The following is a 14,794-nucleotide window of genomic DNA, read 5'->3' as shown; positions in this document are numbered from 1 at the left end:
CTGTGGGTGATAGACACAGTGATTCTTTAGGTCAATATTATACCATCTGCCGATTTGCTGTATTGTTTGGTTTACAAAATATGAAACCTTATCACTGTAAATGATAGAAGGGATCCCAAATCTTGGAACTATTTCCTTTATAATTGCCTTGGCAACTGACTGCCCATCAGGGTGTATCAGTGGGAAAGCTTCCACCCATTTTGCGTAGTGATCCACAATTGTCAGGCGATATTTTGTACAGAGGTTCCCCTATGCCTGAGGACCAATATGTAAATATTACTTTTTTCAAACAACCTTTCTTAATAGGAGGTATATCTGTTGGTTATGTGTTAGAGAAGACACTGGTAGTGATGAGGAAGAATCCAGACTTTACTTGTGTGGCTTAAGTTGCAAACATACAAAGCACATTTCAGCAGGTTGTGATAGCAGACATAATACTTCCTGAAGAGAGAGGAAGAGGAAGAGAGAGAACCAACAAGTCTTACACATATGCACAACTAGTGACCTTATTGTACAGTGCCATCTACTGGTCAAGTGATATTAACATACAAATACAGTATATAGTACATGCTGTTGCATTCCCAACACCCCTTCTCAACGGCATGTGCATAATTATATGACATTTAGTCTCTTTTGTAGAAAACAATGACGTTCCCTTGGCAAAGGTTTGGTGAGTGCGTCTGCAGTCATCTCCTCTGATGGGCAGTACTGGATGTCGATAACCCCTTGTTCTTGCATGTCTCTGAGCAGATGATATCTTACATCAATGTGATTGGTTCTTGGGTTAATCTTCTCAGAGTGTGTAAGCTTTATGCATCCCTGATTGTCTTCAAATATGGGTGTGGGTTGTGACTAGAGATGAGCGAATCGAAGTATCCGAAGTGGAATTCGAGTCGAATATCGGAAAAATTTCGATTCGTGCCGAATCCGAAAAATAGCCTAATTCGGACGCGCGAATCGAAATTTTTCAGAAAATGGCGGCTGACATGTGCGGCAACGGAGCGGGGATGTCGGGGAAGGCGCGCAGACAAGGCGCGCTGCCCCATAATGCATTCCTCAACGACATGTGATCGCATCAGCCAATCAGCAGCCAGCCAGCCAGCACTGTGTAATGGTCGAGGTATATATAGCGGCCATTTTGGAATTCTTCATTTGCCTGCAGTCAGTGAACAGAGGCAGACCGCTCTGTACTAGGGACAGGGACAGAGTTAGGGCCACAGAAACGAGAATTGGGGACAGAGAAAAGTTACTTAGGGACAGAGAACCATTACTCAGGGACACAGACTTGTTAATGAGGGCCACAGAATCGTTATTTAGGGACAAAGAAACGCTAGTTAGGGCCACAGAATTCATACTCAGGGACAGACAGAATTGTTACTCAGTGCCAGAGAATTGTTACTTAGGGCCACAGAAACGTTATTAGGGCCACAGAATTTTTACTCAGGGACAGACAGAATTGTTACTGAGTGCCAGAGAATTGTTACTCAGGGACAGACAGAATTGTTACTGAGTGCCAGAGAATTGTTACTCAGGGCCACAGAATTCATACTCAGGGACAGACAGAATTGTTACTCAGGGACAGACAGAATTGTTACTGAGTGCCAGAGAATTGTTACTCAGGGACAGACAGAATTGTTACTGAGTGCCAGAGAATTGTTACTCAGGGCCACAGAATTCATACTCAGGGACAGACAGAATTGTTACTCAGGGACAGACAGAATTGTTACTGAGTGCCAGAGAATTGTTACTCAGGGACAGACAGAATTGTTACTGAGTGCCAGAGAATTGTTACTCAGGGACAGACAGAATTGTTACTGAGTGCCAGAGAATTGTTACTCGCACAGACACAAAATTGTTACTCGCACAGACACAGAATTGTTGCACAGACACAGAATTGTTACTCGCACAGACACAGAATTGTTACTCAGGGCCACAGAATTCATACTCAGGGACAGACAGAATTGTTACTCAGGGACAGACAGAATTGTTACCGAGTGCCAGAGAATTGTTACTCAGGGACAGACAGAATTGTTACTGAGTGCCAGAGAATTGTTACTCGCACAGACACAAAATTGTTACTCGCACAGACACAGAATTGTTACTCGCACAGACACAGAATTGTTACTCAGGGCCACAGAATTCATACTCAGGGACAGACAGAATTGTTACTCAGGGACAGACAGAATTGTTACTGAGTGCCAGAGAATTGTTACTCAGGGACAGACAGAATTGTTACTGAGTGCCAGAGAATTGTTACTCGCACAGACACAAAATTGTTACTCGCACAGACACAGAATTGTTACTCGCACAGACACAGAATTGTTACTCAGGGCCACAGAATTCATACTCAGGGACAGACAGAATTGTTACTCAGGGACAGACAGAATTGTTACTGAGTGCCAGAGAATTGTTACTCAGGGACAGACAGAATTGTTACTGAGTGCCAGAGAATTGTTACTCAGGGACAGACAGAATTGTTACTGAGTGCCAGAGAATTGTTACTCAGGGCCACAGAATTCATACTCAGGGACAGACAGAATTGTTACTCAGGGACAGACAGAATTGTTACTGAGTGCCAGAGAATTGTTACTCAGGGACAGACAGAATTGTTACTGAGTGCCAGAGAATTGTTACTCAGGGCCACAGAATTCATACTCAGGGACAGACAGAATTGTTACTCAGGGACAGACAGAATTGTTACTGAGTGCCAGAGAATTGTTACTCAGGGACAGACAGAATTGTTACTGAGTGCCAGAGAATTGTTACTCAGGGCCACAGAATTCATACTCAGGGACAGACAGAATTGTTACTCAGGGACAGACAGAATTGTTACTGAGTGCCAGAGAATTGTTACTCAGGGACAGACAGAATTGTTACTGAGTGCCAGAGAATTGTTACTCGCACAGACACAAAATTGTTACTCGCACAGACACAGAATTGTTACTCGCACAGACACAGAATTGTTACTCGCACAGACACAGAATTGTTACTCAGGGCCACAGAATTCATACTCAGGGACAGACAGAATTGTTACTCAGGGACAGACAGAATTGTTACTGAGTGCCAGAGAATTGTTACTCAGGGACAGACAGAATTGTTACTGAGTGCCAGAGAATTGTTACTCAGGGACAGACAGAATTGTTACTGAGTGCCAGAGAATTGTTACTCGCACAGACACAAAATTGTTACTCGCACAGACACAGAATTGTTACTCGCACAGACACAGAATTGTTACTCGCACAGACACAGAATTGTTACTCAGGGCCACAGAATTCATACTCAGGGACAGACAGAATTGTTACTCAGGGACAGACAGAATTGTTACTGAGTGCCAGAGAATTGTTACTCAGGGACAGACAGAATTGTTACTGAGTGCCAGAGAATTGTTACTCAGGGACAGACAGAATTGTTACTGAGTGCCAGAGAATTGTTACTCGCACAGACACAAAATTGTTACTCGCACAGACACAGAATTGTTACTCGCACAGACACAGAATTGTTACTGAAGGCCACAGAACTGTTACTTAGGGCCACAGAATTGTTACTCGCACAGACACAGAATTGTTACTCAGGGACACAGAATTGTTACTCAGGGACACCTAATCGTTGCATTAAAGAGTATGTCAGACAACATGCAGAGGAGTGGCAGAGGAGGCAATGTTTTAGGAGCGAGCAGACGTGGCAGCAGAGGAAGGGGTCGAGGCAGCAGTATTCGCAGCCAGAGGCCAGTGCTCCCGGTTTCATCCAGCGGTCGTGTCTCCACCGACAACCCTGCCGTCATTGATTGGTTGGCTCGGTCGTCTTCCTCTTCCCAGGTCACCTCTGACACCTACAGCCAACGGTCGGTGGGTACGTCAGACACAACCGTTAGTTGGCATGGCCCGGGAGCAAGCCCACTGAAATCACATGTCCTCTACCTGCCCCTGTCCTTTGCTGTTCCCTCACCAAGCGAAGTATCGCATGCTGTGGGCTCAGCCCCACTGTACAGTGAGGAAGAGCTAACAGAGGGCGGTCAGGAACGGGGGGAGACATCCGCCTTTTCAGCAGCCAAGCGAACAAGTACTGGCGAGGAGAGTGGCTCGGTAGCCGGTCTAGAGACAGGTCTGTCTCCTGACCCAGACGCAGCCGAGGGGGCTAGTAGTGAGGCGGAGACCGTACTTGATGATGAGGAGGTTGATCGCACTTGGCTGCCTCGTCGTCATCAGGCAATTTCTTCCGCATCATCAGGAGAAGAGGGTGCCAGCTTGGCAGCGAGCGAAACAGTCGGTGGGTTGCCCAGGAGGCAGCAGGGTCGCATCAGTGTCAGTGGAGCCAAACGTCCACGGAGTAGAGCACCAGCTCCACTGCAGCCTACCACCACGGCCAGTAGTGGTGCCGGTGCGCACGGAGGAAGTAGCAGTCAGCCAGTGAAGAGTAGCGGGGGCAAAGTTTCCTACTCGGTGGTGTGGCAATTTTTCGTCAAGCCGCCCGAGGAAGTAAACGTAGCCGTATGTCGACTATGTGGCCAGAAATGCAAGCGTGGCCAGGGGGCCCATGTTGGGACTACAGCGTTGCGTCAGCATATGCAGCGTCACCATTCGGTGGCCTGGGAAAACCGTGATAAAGATACGGCGGTTCTGCCTGCCCCAGCCCCCGCTCCATCACCCGCTCCGTTACTTGCTCCGTCACCCGACGTCGTCAATCGCCCTCTATCAGCCAGTCAAGGCTCCAACACCTCTGCTGAGGGGAGTTGTCGCTCATTGGCATCTTCCGCTCGTTCAGATGCTCCTTCTCCTGCTACTCCTCTTCTCGGATTCCGTCAACAGTCTTTCTTGGAATCCGTATCCAAGAGACAACAGTTTGCGAGCATGCACCCGACGGTGCAAAAGCTGAACGTCCTCCTGTCCAAGTTGCTGGTGCTGCAGTCCCTCCCTTTCCAACTGGTGGACTCAGCACCTTTCCGAGAAATGATGGCTTGTGCCGCGCCGCGGTGGAGAGTGCCAAGCCGTCATTTCTTTGCCCAAAAGGCAGTGCCAGCCCTGCATTCACATGTAGAAGAGATGGTGGGCCAGTCTTTGAGCATGTCGGTCTCTGCCAAAGTGCACGGCAGCGCCGACGTGTGGAGCTGTAACTACGGTCAGGGACAGTACATGTCATTTACGGCCCACTGGGTGAACGTGGTGCCGGCACAGCCGCACCAGCAACTTGGACAGGTCACGACGCTTTTGCCTCCACGTTTGCACGTCCTTGGTCCAGCAAGCATGTCCGCCTCTACCACCTCTTTTTCCGCCGTGTCCTCAGCCGCCACCCCCGTGCCAAGTCCCATTACCCGACCGGCATATCACATGTGCAGGGCGCAACGGTGTCACGCTGTGCTGCACCTGGTATGCCTCGGCGAACGTAGTCACACAGGGGAGGAACTTCTGAGTGTAATGAACAGAGAAATCGACAGATGGCTGTCTCCGCGCAAACTGAAAATCGGAACCATGTTGACCGACAACGGAAAGAACATGGTGTCTGCTCTGCGTCAAGGAAGGTTGTGCCATGCGCCATGCATGGCTCACGTGTTCAATCTGGTTGTCAAGCGGTTCCTAAAATCCACCATCCCACTGCAAGACATCCTTAAAATGTCACGTAAACTGTGCATGCATTTCAGCCATTCCTACACCGCAAAGAACACCCTCATTGAGCTGCAGCGGCAGAACGGAATTCCACAGCATCGCCTGATCTGAGACGTTGCAACAAGGTGGAATTCAACCCTACACATGTTAGACCGCCTTTACGAGCAGCGAAAGGCCATCACCGATTTCCTGATGTTACAAGCGGATAAAGGTACTCCCCTGTGTAACTTAGATGTCAGCCATTGGCAGCTCATGCGTGACACCTGCCGCTTGCTCAGGCCCTTTGAGGAGGCCACGCTATTCGTGAGTCGGCAGGACTATGGGATGAACGACGTCATTCCTCTGTTGCACGTCCTGGAACAAATGCTGTTAACAATGGCTGGTCAGGGTGCGGTAGACGTGGCGCACAGATCTCAACGCCACATGACCCCTGTGGGGGCAGGACAGGAAGAAGAGGAGGAGGTAGAGGAGGACATTTGTGCTCAGGAATTATTGAGTGAAATGGGTGGTTTTTCCACTCAGCGGACAGGAGTGGAGGAGCAGGAGCATCTGGGAGAGGAGGAGGAGGAGGAGACAGAGGACCCAGACGCACCGTGGCAGTATGCTGTGGAGATGGAGGCAGGGAGTCCCTCGCATTCCTTGGCACAAATGGCCCATAGCATGCTCGGTTGCTTGCGTAGCGACAGCCGAATAATAACCATCAGACAGAGGGATGACTTTTGGCTGTCCACCTTGTTGGACCCTCGCTACCGGTCCAAAATGGTGGCCTTTTTCACACCTGCTGAGAGGGAGGCAAAAATTACGTACTATAAAAACCACCTATGTAGTCAGTTGGTCTCTGCCTTTGTGCGCCAACGTCCATCCTCAGACACTGTGGGCCCTGTGCGCTCGCGTTCCGCTGGTATGGCAGCAGGGGAGGGGTGGGGTGGTAGGAGCAGTGGCAGCTCCACCAGCAGCGGCTGCCTCAGTCTGCAGTCGATGATGAGTAGCTTTCTTCACCAGCGCAGTGAGGAAACTACTAACCAGCCGCAGCAGCAGCAGCAGCATCAGGTGGACCTGGAGCAGGAGCTCAAACAACAGGCTTGGGCCTACTTGGACAGCACCCTGCCAACCGAGGTAGACAATCCCCTTGACTACTGGGCAACGAAACTTGACCTTTGGCCCCAACTAGCTGAATTTGCCCTTGAAAGGCTGTCATGCCCGGCCAGTAGCGTGGCATCGGAGCGCGTGTTTAGTGCGGCAGGAGGTATTGTAACTCCGCGGAGGACACGACTGTCCACCCAAAGTGTGGAGAGACTCACGTTTGTGAAAATGAATCAGGCGTGGATTAGTCTGGATTTCAAACCACCAGTTCCTGACACAACTGACTAAATCCGCCATGAATCATGCCTCAAACATGTGGCACTTTCAGGTCTCCTCACACACTGCTGGTGTGTTGAATTTTTTGCCATAGGGTGCTGGCAGATTACGGGCCTCCTATAGCTGCTGCCAGGCCCCTAATCTGCCATGGGCCCCTATATACCGCCTCCTCATGCTGCTGCCAAGTCTAGAGTCTCTCATGGGTCCCTGTACGGCCTCCCATTGCTGCTGTCTCCATCGCCACACTCTGCTGCCATGTGCCACTTTCAGGTCTCTTCACACTGCTGGTGTGTTTAATTTTTTGACATAGGGTGCAGGCAGATTACGGGCCTCACATAGCTGCTGCCAGGCCCCTAATCTGCCATGGGCCCCTATATACCGCCTCCTCATGCTGCTGCCAAGTCTAGAGTCTCTCATGGGTCCCTGTACGGCCTCCCATTGCTGCTGTCTCCATCGCCACACTCTGCTGCCATGTGCCACTTTCAGGTCTCTTCACACTGCTGGTGTGTTTAATTTTTTGAAAATAGGGTGCTGCAAGATAACGGGCCTCACATAGCTGCTGCCAGGCCCCTAATCTGCCATGGGCCCCTATATACCGCCTCCTCATGCTGCTGCCAAGTCTAGAGTCTCTCATGGGTCCCTGTACGGCCTCCCATTGCTGCTGTCTCCATCGCCACACTCTGCTGCCATGTGCCACTTTCAGGTCTCTTCACACTGCTGGTGTGTTAAATTTTTTGACATAGGGTGCAGGCAGATTACGGGCCTCACATAGCTGCTGCCAGGCCCCTAATCTGCCATGGGCCCCTATATACCGCCTCCTCATGCTGCTGCCAAGTCTAGAGTCTCTCATGGGTCCCTGTACGGCCTCCCATTGCTGCTGTCTCCATCGCCACACTCTGCTGCCATGTGCCACTTTCAGGTCTCTTCACACTGCTGGTGTGTTTAATTTTTTGAAAATAGGGTGCTGCAAGATAACGGGCCTCACATAGCTGCTGCCAGGCCCCTAATCTGCCATGGGCCCCTATATACCGCCTCCTCATGCTGCTGCCAAGTCTAGAGTCTCTCATGGGTCCCTGTACGGCCTCCCATTGCTGCTGTCTCCATCGCCACACTCTGCTGCCATGTGCCACTTTCAGGTCTCTTCACACTGCTGGTGTGTTTAATTTTTTGAAAATAGGGTGCTGCAAGATAACGGGCCTCACATAGCTGCTGCCAGGCCCCTAATCTGCCATGGGCCCCTATATACCGCCTCCTCATGCTGTGACGTTGCAACAAGGTGTAATTCAACCCTACATATGTTAGACCGCCTTTACGAACAGCTAAAGGCCATCACAGATTTCCTGATGTTAAAAGCGGATAAAGGTACTCCCTGTGTAACTTAGATGTCAGCCATTGTCATCTCATGCGTGACACCTGCGCTTGCTCAGGCCCTTTGAGGAGGCCACGCTATTCGTGAGTCGGCAGGACTATGGGATGAATGAGGTCAAATCGGCCATGGGCCCCCGTACCGCCTGGTCACGCTGCTGCTGAGCCCACAGTGTGACCTGGGTCCCTGTACGGCCTCCCATTGCTGCTGCCAGGAGGCAGCAGGGTCGCAGCTTTGTCAGTGGAGGCAAACGGCCACGGAGTAGAGCAGCAGCTCCACTGCAGCCTACCACCACAGCCAGTAGTGGTGCCGGTGTGCACGGAGGAAGTAGCAGTCAGCCAGTGAGGAGTAGCGGGTGCAAAGTTTCCTACTCGGCGGTGTGGCAAGTTTTCGTCAAGCCGCCCGAGGAAGTAAACGTAGCCGTATGTCGACTATGTGGCCAGAAAGTCAAGCGTGGCCAGGGGGCCCATGTTGGGACTACAGCGTTGCGTCAGCATATGCAGCGTCGCCATTCGGTGGCCTGTGAAAAACGTGATAAAGATACGGCGGTTCTGCCTGCCCCAGCCCAGGGTTCCATTTTGTCATAGGTTGCTGGCAGATTAGCGGCCTCCCATAGGTGCCGCCAGGCCCCATATCGGCCATGGGCCCCCGTACCTCCTGGTCACGCTGCTGCTGAGCCCACAGTGTGACCTGGGTCCCTGTACGTCCTCCCATTGCTTCCACTCTGCCATGTGCCACTTTGAAATCTCCTCACACTCCTGCGGTTGTCCATTTTGTCATAGGTTGCTGGCAGATTACAGGCCTTCCATAGGTGCCACCAAGCCCCATATCGGCCATGGGCCCCCGTACCTCCTGATCACGCTGCTGCTGGGCCCACAGTGTGACCTGGGTCCCTGTACGGCCTCCCATTGCTTCCACTTTGCCATGTGCCACTTTGAAATCTCCTCACACTCCTGCGGTTGTCCATTTTGTCATAGGTTGCTGGCAGATTACAGGCCTTCCATAGGTGCCACCAAGCCCCATATCGGCCATGGGCCCCCGTACCTCCTGATCACGCTGCTGCTGGGCCCACAGTGTGACCTGGGTCCCTGTACCGCCTCCCATTGCTCCCACTCTGCCATGTGCCACTTTCAGGTCTCCTCACGCTCCTGCTGGTTTCCATTTTGTCATAGGTTGCTGTATGGCCTCCCATTGCTGCTGGCTCCACCGCCACACTGTGGCTCCAAACACTGGTTTTGGCCCCGTGACTGGCCAAAGGAGTGAAGTGTGCAGTGATTCTAAGATCGACGGCACTCATCTGCATGTCATACTGACTGACAGTATTATTTCTCTTCCCCAGCAGACTCCAAGGGCATTTAAATTAAAGGTACAGTGTTCTGCACTAATATTAAGTCTCTCTGAAGCCTAGAAACACCCTTTTTTAAGTTAAATTCACAGCGAATTTATTCGACTCGAATCGAATATTGTCCACGAATTCGCCGAATCAGTCGAATCGAATTTTTCATTTCTTCGCTCATCTCTAGTTGTGACATATTCAGTCCCATGTCTACTAGAAGTTGACAAATCCAAATGGCTTCTTGACATGCATGTGCTGCTGCTATGTATTCCGCTTCAGTTGAAGAGAGTGCAACAGTCACTTGTTTCCGATGGTTTTGCGACCAGGAGGAAGTTCTGTTAGTGACCAAGTTATATTTTCTTGAAGTGATTTTATTTCTTCTTCAGCTGCTTTTCTCCACTGATCGGCTTCCCTTCTCGGCAAAGTTTCTATGTCTTCTCAGGATATTGGCTCCTGTGTTTGATGTGTTTTAGCAGCGTATGATAACCTGCGGGCTCGTATCCCTTTTGTCATTCGAGAGGATCTTCTGATTTCTTGTTGTTCAGCGGATTCTATTGGCTCGTTGATTGTAAGTTCCACTTCTTGTTCTGGCTCTTGTCCTGCTTCGCATGGGTCAGTGTCTCTTGCCGATTCAGCACGTAAATCCTCTCCACATTTTTCAAGAATTGTATTATCTGATGCTTCACTTTCTTCAAAATAAACACTGCGGCTTACTGTGACCTTGTTGGTCTTTGGACAAAGGATTCTATATCCCTTACTCTGCTCACTGTAGCCCACCAGAATGCCTTCTATGGCTTTGTTCTCCAACTTGGAGCGTTTCTGACTTGGAATGTGGGCATATGCTTTACAGCCAAATACTCTGATGTGTCCTACGTTAGGTTTTGATCCATTCCACATTTCATATGGTGTACTCTCAATAGCTTTTGATGGGAGCCTGTTTTGTAGGTATGTTGCAGTCATTATTGCTTCTCCCCAGTATTTGTTAGGTAAGGCAGCATCCGTAATCATACATCTGGTCATTTCTACAAGAGTGCGATTCTTTCTTTCAGCTACACCGTTTTGCTCAGGAGTGTATGGTACAGTTGTTTGGTGTATAATACCTTGTTTCTTTAGGTATGATTCCATCTCTTTATTCATATATTCCCCTCCATTGTCAGTGCGTATTATTCCAGGTTTCCTTTGAAACTTGTTGCTTGTCATAGCTACAAACTCTTGAAGTTTTTCTAATGTCTCACTTTTGTGCTTCATTAGATACGTTATTGTGTACCGGGAATAATCATCGATGAAAGTCAGTAAATATCTGTTCCCGCCAGGTGTGATGGTTTTCATTGGTCCGCACACATCACTGTGTATCAGTTCCATGGGTTTAATGGTTTTACTCTGACTGGTCTGTGGAAGAGAGGTTCAGGTGGCCTTTGCTTTGATGCAACACGTGCACTTGCTGAGTGTGTGGCAAGGCAATATTTTCATGTCTTCTGATAGACCTCTCTTTGCAAAGTCCTTTATAGCTTCTGGGTTTCGATGCCCCAATCTTCTATGCCACAGGTGGATGCACTTGTCATGTGGGTTATGAGTTGCCGCATTAGCCTTCTCACTTTCAGTGATGAGTTTGTACAGATGTTCATTTGACCTTCCTCTTGCTAGGATTTGCTTTCTATTTTGAATTGTGCATTCATTACCTCTGAACTGGACAGTGAGTCCATTGCTTGCAAGGGTTTTAACTGATAGGAGGCTTCCTTCTAGACTTGGAACATATAGAACATTCTTTACAAGGATGCTCTGCTTGCCCCCTGATGGCGTTTTGCAGTTCAGAAATCCCTGACCATTACCTTCCGCTGTAATACTTTTCCCATTTGCTAGGAAGACTTTATCTTTTACACTAAAATCAATTTCTGTGAAGAATGTCTCGTCGCTTGTCATGTGACTTGTTGCCCCTGAATCAATGTACCATCCGTGTGAGGTACTATTCTGAGTCACTTTAAAAGTACCACTCCATGATGCACTTTCATCTTCCGGGTTGTCATTGGGTCTGTGTGTATCTAGTACCGGCCACAAGTCATCTTTGGATAACAGCATTTCAAGCTTAAACTTCCATAGCTGGTAGTTGGTATTGTTGAGCTTTGCTATTGTAAACTTCATATCTGAAGCACTTGCCATCTTTCAGTGAATTGGTAGGATTGTAAATGCAGCACTTACTTGCTTGTAGTTTTCCTTTTTCCAGTGTCTGGAGCTGGGCCCATAACCTGTTGGTTATGTGTTATAGAAGACACTGGTAGTGATGAGGCAGAACTATGACTTTACTTGTGTGGCTTAAGTTGCAAACATACAGAGCACATTTCAGCAGACATATTACTTCCTGAAAATAGAGAGAAGAAGGAGGAAGGAGAATCAACAAGTCTTACACATATGCACAACTAGTGACCTTAGTGTACAGCGCCATCTACTGGTCAAGTGATATTAACACACAATACTATATAGTACATTATAGTACATGCTGTTGCATTCCCAACAACTGGGACATGGTGGTGATCAGGAACACTGTTTTTGGATCAAACTGGGATTGGTGCAGTGGCAATCAGGGAAACTGTTGCAGGCTGCACTGGCTGTGGTGACATTGGCACTGGTGTGGGGGTAATCAGGAACACTGTAGGACATGGTAGTGTCATTGCTGTACTTATACCTTGGAACTCAACTTTGCTCACTGTTACGTATGATGGTGATAGGTCAACTACAACATGACGGTTGCATCCATCCCAAAGTGGGAAGGCTAGGATTCCAGGAAAAATGAGGACATACAGTAAGGATATTTAAAAGATTAAAAAAACTTTTCTTACATGCGACCATAATCTTTCCTCAGGTTCCAGCAATAGACTTTCTGATGTCTCTGGCATTTTCAATAATCATTTCCTAGTTCCTAGGTAATCAATGACCATAAACATCAGAAAGCACCACACATGACCTTCGGAGGGTAAAGGACTGGGCATGGAAAGAAGGAGTTTATCCTAGGGTGACCATTAATGGGTTGATTTTTGGAAATGATGATCCTCATTCGAGAACCAATTGTGATGAGCGGGCACTATTGTTCTTAGAGGACCGTAATGGACCCCTCAAAACGTCAGAGGCTTACAGCACACAGAGATATTCCATCTTGTTGGAAACTGTTGGATGTGCAGCCGCTGTTCCTTCTCTCTTTAATGGTGATAGGGAGAGAAGAGTATGAATGCAGACCCAACATTGTCATACAGTATTTCAGCTGAATTTCATGGTCAGTATGAGCAATCCGGCAATAGGGTGCAGGATGAGCAGATGTCTCTCCACATGGTGAGACATTTTTATGTTTTGGTGAAGAGGATTTCATGGGGAGAAAGAAAACTCATATCCAGGGAATATTTTTTTCCACAATGGCCTTTATTTCCCCAGACAGACATATTGTTCTGTATGAGCTCCTTTTTATGATCTGGGTTCCTCCATATAACTAATCATATGAATACAGTATGTAGGCCGGGCATTAAGAACGTGGGCATAAAGTATCATTCCCGGGTACCCCTAACAGGCCTCATCCCCTAATTCCACATTAATGTGAGTCCCCACTCCCAGAGGGAGCAAACAAGGCATACATTCACCAGCACATGTACAATACTATGCCCGACACTTCACCCTGGCAGAGCCAGGTACCAGATCAATGGACGGGTCAATGGTAGTAAGAAGAGACAAGGCCAATAACTTTTCAAAGCTTTCCTTTCACAACTTCAAGGCATTCAACTTCCATTGGTACTTTCCTAAGCAATCTACATTATGTCCTGTTCCTATCTCCCTCCTATCCAGGGCACCAGGACATCTCCGGGTATACCCCAGTTACATAGTTACATAGTTAGTCTGGCCAAAAAAACATCCAGTCCATCCAGTTCAACCATAAAGAAAATGTATAATCCTATACCCACTGTTGATCCAGAGGAAGGCATAAAGCCCAGCAAACCACGATCCAATTTGCTCCTACAGGAGAAAAAATTCCTTCCTGATCCCCAGAGAGGCAGTCAGTTATTCCCTGGATCAACTTTACTTATAACTTTACCAGTTGGGGAATACCAATCACTGGAACACCACATTTCTGTAGAATGGGCCCCACTAAGTCCCATGGGGGGGCCAGCTCCAGAGTCTCACTCCTCTTCATTCAGACTCTCTACACAAACTCCTCCTACTGCCTAACGTATCTCCCTATTTATCTATGGGGAGGACACCATCCAGTAGCCAAATTTTGAATTGCACTTACACCCTTTTACAAGCATGAGTCAAAGGTCAGCCTTGCCCTGTATTGGTAAATATTAACCCTTTCACTGCCAGATCTATTTTTGCCTATTTTTACACGTTTAAAAAATCATTTTAGGCCTAAAGATTACACAAAACCCCAAATATTATATATTTTCTGAAAGCAGACACCTTAGAGAATAAAATATGGGTAGTTCCAATTTTATATGTCATATTGGAAATACAAAATTTCAATAAAAATCACACTAAAGTGAATTTTAGAGCAAACAAATGCAATCAATTACTTAAATCAAAATATAACATATGAGGTTGTGCCGAGTACATAGATACCCAACATGCCAAACCTTAAATTTATGTGCGCCTATGAAATGGTGACAAACTTCAGTCCCCTATATATTCTATAGGCAACACTTCATAAGCCCCTACAGGTCATCAGTTTCATGTTATGGAGGAGGTCTTGTGCTAGAATTATTGCTCTCACTCAGGCGTGTGCGGTGATATGTAACATGTATCACAATCAATGTTTTTACACAAAGGCACCCTGACGTGTGTGTTTACGGTCATACATGTGTATATGTGGGGGTGGGGGGGCCTCAACATTTTTTCAGGGGGGTGTTATACCCTTGGGTGTAACTATTTTTTTACAACAAAAAAAAATGTGCTTAACTTTTTTTTTACTTGACATAGGGACACAAAGTCCCTTATGTCATGATTTTTTAGGTGACAGGTTCTCTTTATAAAGACATGCAGGGTCTAAAAGACCCCCAATGTCTCCTCTGTGATCCACACTCCTCTCTCCTCTCCACCCATTAGCCCCCACCATGGCTCTCCCGCTTACATGGCGAGAGCGAGCCCAAGGGTGGTCAC

This window comes from Staurois parvus, unplaced genomic scaffold, assembly GCF_062004578.1.
Source record: "Staurois parvus isolate SC_StPar_1 unplaced genomic scaffold, SC_StPar_1.0 ptg000325l, whole genome shotgun sequence".
Lineage (NCBI taxonomy): Eukaryota > Metazoa > Chordata > Amphibia > Anura > Ranidae > Staurois > Staurois parvus.
The sequence above is the reverse complement of the archived record's forward strand: the minus strand, read 5'-3'. Positions refer to the sequence as shown.